Here is a 9,596-nt window from a genome sequence, read left to right as displayed (position 1 = left end):
GGATCGGAATATCTTGGGGGTTTTTTTCCCGCTCTGAGCGGGCTCATAGTGAGTCCCTGGAAAAGGGACAAAGCTCAATTTTTGTTTGTTTTGTTTTCTTGTTGTTTTTTTTTATTTGTAAACATTTTGGTGTGTTCTTTAAGTGGGACCTTTGCTTGGACTGGCTTGTGCTTTTAGGTATTGTCTAAATGGGCGCATCAGTGGATTACTTGTGGAGACATCTGTTCCCTATTTGAACCAGGGCCTCATGTCTTGCTTTTTCTTTTGTGTTCCTTGTTACTGGCGCTAAAATGAACTAATAGCAATAGTGTCGCAGGCACCGTAACATCCCTAATCCCCCACCCGTAAACCCCCCCCCCCCCACCCCAAAACAAGCCAAAACAAAACAAAATTAAAAACAAAAAGAACAAAAATACAAACAAATAAGTAAACAAAAACAGCAAACTAGCAACAAAATAGATTTGTCGTGGAATATTCTGTTCACTTTTACAAGTTTTCTTTGATGCTTTTAACTTTTGACCTACATCTTTCCCCCATTTATTCTATTTTTATTGGTTTTGGAAGACCCAAACGTTTTCAAACGCCGTAACATCCCCCCAAACAAAACAACAACAAACAACAGCAATCTAATTTATTGAATTCTGATAAAAATTTAGATTGTTGCTCTTTCTCCTCTCTCTAATCGATCCGTCAACTTAAGGTGTATGGAGCCTGTTTAAGGCCTGCTGGGCTCACCAACTCGCCTTCGATATCGAGCATTAGAAGGGTAAACTTCACAAAATGAAACCAGAGGCATAAATAAATACAGACACTTGGTATTCTCTTTAGATATATAATGAATAATAAATAATTAGAACTGCGACTGTTTTCAACCAACAAACCGCTTGTTACGATTGGAAAATATCGTTATTGAGTTCACTGTTATGACCCACAGTAACGGATTACACCACCTGTTCAGAAAGGGAAATTACTCTAATAATTTTAGATAACTTCTAAAGAGAAAAAAAACCCCAAATCCAAGCTGCTCATCTTCCCTTCTACCATCGTTGGTATAACAACACAATCAATGACGATTGCGAGCATTTACTCTTAACAATATGCAGCGATATTTTCACCCACGTTTTAAACCTTTGACAGTGGATTGATTTTCAGAAAAGTGTCCATACCGATCTAATTCCGTTTTGTGGTTGTGGGTGACAAATTTATGTCCAAATAGAATACATCGCTATTTTGAATCGCTCCTCAGTCCAATTTAGAATTGTAAAGCTTTGGAACTTTTGGATTTGATGCGTTCCACGCTGATGGTAATAAAATATACTAATTACCTGTGACTAAACTGATAATTTTTAATTAAATTAATCGTTCGGCCCTTAGCCGTCATGCTCCGCGTAGGCTTAAATTTGCATAATTTGATGGAAATGTATAATTTATACTATAATGTAATCCTATTGCTTCACGATGACACACAGTTTAAGCGAAACCTTCAAATTAATTTGCTGCCTGTAAATTAACTATTGCTTTCTTATTTTTGTATCTCTGGATTCGTTAAAAACACGTAAGTAGTTGTATCAGGTTTTGTATTGCTTTTGAAATCGGACCTTAAGTTTTAAAAATAATAATATTATGCCATAACACCGTTTTACTGACATCAAGGAAATAAGACATTACCATCACAAACACCATCACCAATACCACTTATTAAACACCATCTTCACCATAACACATCATCTTCATCATTATCATCATCATCATCATCATCATCATCATCATCATCATCATCATCATCATCATCATCATCATCATCATCATCATCATCATCAACATCATTATCATTATCATCATTATTTCCACCACCGCCATCGACATTACCACAGCCACCACGAACAAACCAAAGCCCCCTTCACCACTATCACCACCACCACCAACACCACCAAAATCCTCCTCCTCTCCTCTCCCTCCTTCTCATCATCATCATCATCATCATCATCATTATCATCATCATCATCATCATAATCATCATCATTATCATCATCATCATCATCATCATCATCATCTGCTATAACCACCACCACCAAAATCCTCCTCCTCTCCTTTTCCTCCTTCTCATCATCATCATCATCATCATCATCACTTTCCTCATCTGCTAGAGTTGATCGGTCTATCTTAATCCAATTTATCGCAGCGAATGCATTGAGTTATTTCACACTCTTAGGTGACGAGCAAGGAAGCAAGCAAGCGGGAGAAAGAAAGAAAAAAGAAAAAAAAAGAGAGAGAGAGAGAGAGAGAGAGAGAGAGAGAGAGAGAGAGAGAGAGAGAGAGAGAGAGAGATGATCGGTCTTTATAGATAGTATGCGCTTGGCTAAGAAGCTCACAACATTGCCATCCGGAAGTATAACGGACCGACACAAAACTGTGTGTATCCATGAACGTTTATAGTCATGTTAATACAGTTCAGTGAGCATTACTCATAAACGCGGATGGCAAAAACAATAACAATGGCCTCAGTGACATCATCTTTGTTCTATCTATAGATAGTATGCACTTGGCTAAGAAGCTCACAACTCATAAACGCGGATGGCAAAAAGCAATAACAAAGACTTGAGTTACATCAATTTCATTCTATCTATAGATAGATCGAAGTTGACGTCACTCGGGTCATTGTTATTGTTTTTTTGTCATCCGTGTTTATGAGTAATTCTCTCTAAAATGTTTTTAACAGAGATAGTATGCGTTTGGCTAAGAAGCTCACAACATTGCCATCCGGAAGTATTCGGACCAACCCACAAAACCTTATGTAACCATGAACTTTTATTGTCTGGTTAATACGGTTTAGTTTAAACAATAACAAATACCCGATCGACGTCCACTTCATTCTATCTATAGATAGTATGCGCTTGGCTGAGGAGCTCACAACATTGCCATCCGGAAGTATAACGGAACAACTCACAACACTTTGTGTAACCTTGATCGTAAATAGTCAGGTTAATACAGTTTACTGCGAATTACTCATAAACGCGGATGGCAAAAAAAAAAAAAACAATCACAAAGACCTGAGTGACGTCAACTTCGAACTATCTCTACACGTTGAAGGTTATACATAGTTTTGTGTGTTGGTCCGTTATACTTCCGGATGACTATGTTGTGAGCTTCTTAGCCAAGCGCATACTATCTGTAGTCATTGTGTTGTACATATAATATACCGACATTAAAATCAAATTCTCGCTTACAAAAGACTGCACACTATTATTTACACAAAGACAACCATACACAAACACACACACACCACATACAAACAGGAGTGTGATATGGAGCCCGATTTTATCTAATTAACAAGGAAAGGATAGCTGCAAAATTTAATGGTGGAATGGATAAAAACAAAATGCGTGGCGAATAGGAATCGGCAATATAAGTCAATATTAAAGGAACACAAATCGTGAAAATACATACTCCAATATAATATTATAGATAGTATGCGCTTGGCTAAGAATCTCATAACATTGCCATCCGGAAGTATAACGGACCGACACAAAACTGTGTGTATCCATGAACGTTTATAGTCAGGTTAATACAGTTCAGTGAGCATTACTCATAAACGCGGATGGCAAAAAACAATAACAAAGACCTGAGTGACGTCATCTTCGAACTATCTATAGATAGTATGTATATATATATATATATATGTATATATATATATATATATATATATATATATATATATATATATATATATATATATATATATATACTCACATAATAAAATATTCTGAATAACCTTGTATGGGGTACCAAATAAAACTTTATTCAATTACCTATTCAACATAAAAAATGTTAAGTTCGACACATACTGCTACAATTCGGTGCATCTAACGGTCAAAATGGTGAATAGTGGCCACGTTTGCATTCTTCATCGCCTCTTGATTCTGATCCTCGTCTTGAATTCGTTGACCGCAGCATTTCTTTCACCTTAGGGAAGAGATGGAAGTCACACCGGGTAAGATCAGGAGAATAAGGGTGGGTGTTCCAACATTTCCCACGAGTAGCCCTCGAAAATCTCGTTCACAACTCTTGACTTGTGAACAGGTATATTATTGTTATGACGTAGACTGACATCTCGTTCAATCAAAGTGTGTCTTTTTGTATCGCTGGTCTCAGTTTGTCTTTAAGAAAGAATCTGTTTTAGGTTCGTTAATAGTTTGATAAGTTTGGACAGGCCAGTTCAGGATAATGCCACGTGTGTCGAGAAAAAAATCCGATGTGATCACAGAGGATGGTAACTCGAGGACACGACGAGACATAAATGTCAAAATGCTCCAGAGCGAGCACAAGAGAAAGACATTCTTTCTCAATGGTGGAATAATTACTCTGAGGTCGAGTGAACTTTCTGTAAATGAGCGCAATGGAGTGGAGCGTGTCTTCAAATTCTTGAAGCAACACTGGTCCGGTTCCCAGATCAGTATGAAATCTTTATTATAGTCAGGACTTCTGAGTACTGGTGCTCTTCCCAGGAATAGTTTAAGGGCAATAAACGCCTCTTCGCACTCCTTAACCCTACTGAAAAACAACATCTTTTTTTAGTAGATGTGTAATTGGTGTAGCGATGGAGGAGAAGTGGGGACAGAAACGGCTTCAATTCTCTTCTCTTTCTAAGCACAGGGAAATCCATCACAGGTAAAATCTTGACTAAGTTTGGTCTGACCCGTCCATTACCAAGTTCATGTCCCAGATAGGTCACTGTTTCACACCCAGTTGTCAGTTCATCCATATTGATGACGAGATTGTTGTCATCCAATATTTTCAAAACGGCCTCGAGATGTGCTCGGTGATCCTCCCACGTCTCAGAAAAAACAACAATGTTATCGATGTAAAAAAAACGACGCGAAATCACCAGTCCACACAAAATGTTATTAGCAATTACAGGGGTAGACCGAAAACCAAGGTGATTTAATATTCTAACTTGTAATCCTGCTTTAATGGGATTGCTGTTTAGTGGGAATTATCATTAACCTCAGCAAAGCGAGTAAGTTGGTCCGTGTCTAGGTTTAATATTCTCATTCAATATAAAAGCTTTAAAAAAAAGATGAAAATAACGTCTGACTTCAATGTGTGTCTAAGACACATCATAAGAATGGGACACATACAGCTAGCAGTTCTCGCTGTCTATGCTCGCTCTTGTAATCGCCGACGGGGGCGATAAAATGGTAGGAAATCAAGGACAACTATACTGAAAGTACTAACATATGGAATCTTCAGCTCCCGCTAGTGGGGGCCAACTAAAAATCTAGAAAATTCAAAAAAAAAAAAAAAAAAAAAAAAAAAAAATAACCGCAGGGGCATTATAGGGCAAGATCTACCATTTTAGAGAATGATTGTGAATTCTGGGTCCAAAAAATATTTAGATTTAATGATTACTATTATCAGCAGTGAATAAGAGTAGCCAAGAAACGGAAAGAATGAGTAGTTAGATATTCTAAAAACTGACCTTATAGTGATTGATTCAGGATGATTTCTTTAGAAGCTTGATTAATGAATGTACATGTAAAGTGATGATGAAGATGGGGGTGATCAATTAGATGAAGGGGAAAGGAGATGTAAAATATCAACAATGGGAGGTAATCTGCGGAGGATGATCCCAAGAAAAAGATGAATACCAAAATATCTACTAAGGGATGCGCTACATATATCGTAATTGTAATTAGGATCTCTCGAATTTGTTAAATTTTAAATTTTTTGAACACTATTTCATCCCTATAAGGGATGATCGGTCTGCCAGGTAGAATTTTCATTGGAACACCTGCATACCAATGTCTTTCACAAATAACAAATTCTGTCGGTTGTGGTTCAATATCATCATGAGGAGGTGGTTTGTTTAACTATGTTTCCCGTTCTGGTTCCTCTTTAGGCAATCTGAACACAAATTTGTTGGCTTTATTGTAGTTACCATTACAATTCGCAACACCACAATTTTCCCCATCTTGAATTTGCTAACAAATCACGTCCATGAACGTCAGACCCACAAGAGGCAAAAGTTCATGTGAGGCAAAACATTCGGATTACTGGTTCATTCCATATAGTCAATGGAGTAGCATAAGATTCATAGTTCCATTCCATTCCATAGTCACAGAGTTAATAAAGTAACATATCAGATCAATGAGACAGAATATTCAGAGTACAATAGTCGGATTTTTAATAAGGGGCGTGCCTTTTCCTTCTTTTTCTCAGCTGTTCACAATGTACAGCTGCAAAAATTTGTATGAACCCCTGGATCATTTTGTCCAAATAAAATATATCTTTTCACGAATTTTGAAACAATAGGAAAGTATTTCGCTTATTACAGCTATATTAAAATCGATAACTAGTAAGGATCGGAACCCAAATATGATTATAGTGTCAAAAATATGATTTTCCGCTTATCCATTTTGAAAGAATTTGCTAAAATAGAATGGTCAGTTAATTGAAACTTATATGATGTTCGTATAGAATCCGAATATGAAGGAACGACAGACATGTTTACATTTTATAGCAATCAATATACGTTATTGATGAATACAAATGAAAGTGAACATTACACACTTCCAACATTATTTTGATTTCAATTTTTTGAGAAATAGCTTGTTATTTATGCCAAAGAGGATTACATAAATTTAATGTAGACCAGTCAAAAGTAGAAGTTCATCAATTTATGATACAGTGTTTCCACAAATATGGGCTTGTGTTCAACAACAATAACATGCAAAACTCAGGGTTGATTGTGAAATTCCAATTCCATAGCTGTCCTCTTTAATTAACGACTTATCGATAGATAAAAGTGGACTTCTTTTCGCAGCTTTACGAGAGAGGAACAGATAGGGATTCCGTATCATATCGTATTGTTTAAGAGCTTATAGGTTTAAAAGAAAACTTAAAATGCTATGTGAAACGTTCACGCATAGATACAATTTTTCAAAGTTAAATATAAACATTCATTGTTAATTTGACAATTTTGAGTATTCAATCACTAGTTCAAATGAGTTAAAGCTAGAGATTCATATCAGTCTTCCGTAATTGCGACGTGATGTAAATAAAAAGCAATAAATTACAAAGTCAAAATGGGATGCAAACAACATTAGTTGTTACTTTATAACAGTTAATGTGTGTTGCTTTTATTCGGAAAATAGTATGATGTGAACTCATAACCACTAGCCGGAACTAGATATACCGTGTCACAAGATAATTTTGAAAAACGATAAATTCATCTTACTTTGTGGTGCGAAAATGTTTACATTTTTAGCAGTGTAAAATCTCTAATTTTATGGCAGGGGTTTTAAAGTAGATTTTTATAGGTCGTGAAGAAGAAATCTTTTTTGTGATATGGCATCACAATATGGGCCAAAATCTTTATTCAGTTAAGAGAAATTGATTCGGAGGTTGACACAAAGTTTTACAACTTTTGATAGAGGGACATCTGAGAAAAACTAGAAAAACATGCGCCATTCATAAAAAATCTGACTACTATTAATACACTATACTATAGTTCATTCCTTACAGCCAATGAGTAGCATCAGAATCAGATCCATAGTTCCCTTCCATAGTCAAGAGTTAATTAATAGAGTTACTTCTCAGATCATTGAGACAAAACTATATATTCAGACTACTAGTACAATCCTTTCAGTCAATGGATCCATAATTCCCTCCCATAGTCACAGAGATAATTAGAGTGATTGAGTTGGGCGAGTGTAACTGTTGTAACAGTAACATCTCAGATCAAAACTATATATTCAGACTACTAGTCCCATATGATTGACAGTCATATCAGCAACACCAGATCCATGTAATGGGCATACCTATGTATTCAGAGTCCAAGTTCCATCATATATGGTAATATCAGACCCACTAACTATTCTAGTCTAGCTATCTAGCAATAGCAATGACTACTATTCTAGCAACTGTATCTAGAAGAAAAGACTGTTCAAGTTCAAGTTGTGACGTTGACGAGCAAAGGGCCCTCTAGACTTATACACTAGACTAATACTAATACAATAAAGTCAATATTTATCAGTTAACCATATAGAAAAAAAAGATATAAATATAAAGCCACAGGCCATAATAAAATAAGAAACAGTTCAGTAATCCGAATCAGGATGTCGGAGTCTGATCACCATATCTGAATCTGTGCGACTCGACAGAGCAAGCACTACAATGGGTCCAACTATCGTCTGCAGGAACAACACCCAGATGCTAATTCTAAACATTTCTTAAATAAGAATTATTACGCAAATATTATCGGTACTTACCACTTTTCAAAGATTCTGGTTCGATAAATCTATCTAGTTATTAAAAGGAATTGAAAGCAGATTCGTACTTTCGATTTAAAAAAATATAAACAAACCCAATCACTCAATTTGTAAGAGGGCGTCATAAAAAATAGTTCATACTTTCCAGTAAAATTGTTGATAGTTCACTACTTTTTATATATTTTCATATCATTCAAGACAAAAGAAATATTATTTAAAACTTATGGTCGCCAATTAACCAATTTCTTATAAAGTACCGAAATTATAAGAACAGAATCAATTATTGCGCATTCAAGGAAATTGTACCAAGGCAGAAAAGTAGTAGTTTTGCTTGAAATCGTTATCTAACCAATGGCCCCCACTAGCGGGGGCTGAAGATTCCACATGTCAATCCTTTCAGTATAGTAATCCTTGTAGGAAATATATAACTATAAGGGGAAATAACACTGAGTGAGTTGAATAGAAATGAAATGGACAAAATATATACAATAAATATTAACTAAAAAAAAACCCCATAGGCCGTGAATCTAGTTGACATCGGTACACACCGACGAAGACAATCAAACTAGGTCTGGTCGTCGGGTCAAGGTTACCCTGTGTTATCGTATGCTGGGTAATTTGCACGAGACACACAAAGTACAAAGTACGTCAGCGCTTAATTAACACATTTTTATTCTCACCTAGTTAAATGACTTACAGCCGATAAGATAAGTGTTGGAAGAGATGATCTTTATAAGTAAAACAATAAAAACTGAGCGTACATCCTTTTTGAATAAATTTTTACAAGAGTAAAGTGTCGATTCTGTTAAAATTGCGATAAACTTTCATGGCCACATGTTATTATTAAGAGTATGCGGTTAGACTAAGGGAGTTAATTTTTTGACATTTTACACGGTTTAGTCCCTTGATTGAAGCATAGATTTCTTCAAAATGGCGACCAATCCTTTTAACACAATGGACACTGTATCGAAAAAAAGCTACAAAGAAAAAATTGAATGCGTGAAAGACATTGATCCATACGACATAAAATCGGAGAACTGGACAAAGACTTATCATGACTTATCCTCCAATCACATACCATCATCTATCTATCTATCTATCTATCTATCTATCTATCTATCTATCTATCTATCTATCTATCTATCTATCTATCTATCTATCTATCTATCTATCTATCTATCTATCTATCTATCTATCTATCTATCTATCTATCTATCTATCTATCTATCTATCTATCTATCTATCTTTCTATCTATCTATCTAACTATTATTATTATTATTATTATTGTTATTACTATTATTACTATTAAATTATTATTATTATTA

The 9,596-nt window shown here is 35.4% G+C and overlaps 1 protein-coding gene across 1 annotated transcript in view; it reads left to right on the top strand.

The window, feature by feature from the left end:
• Positions 1–1,458: 1,458 nt before the first annotated feature.
• Positions 1,459–9,596, top strand: part of LOC144963684 (uncharacterized) — a 12,306-nt gene continuing 4,168 nt past the window's right edge. The window contains exon 1 of the mRNA XM_078897639.1: positions 1,459–1,555. The gene's annotated coding sequence lies outside the window, so the exon portion shown is untranslated. The remainder of the gene's footprint in view (positions 1,556–9,596) is intronic.

Source organism: Berghia stephanieae, chromosome 2 (genome assembly GCF_034508935.2).
Source record: "Berghia stephanieae isolate SIO BIC M18660-M18661 chromosome 2, UCSD_Bste_1.3, whole genome shotgun sequence".
Lineage (NCBI taxonomy): Eukaryota > Metazoa > Mollusca > Gastropoda > Nudibranchia > Aeolidiidae > Berghia > Berghia stephanieae.
This window is presented reverse-complemented; position numbering and strand designations above follow the sequence as displayed.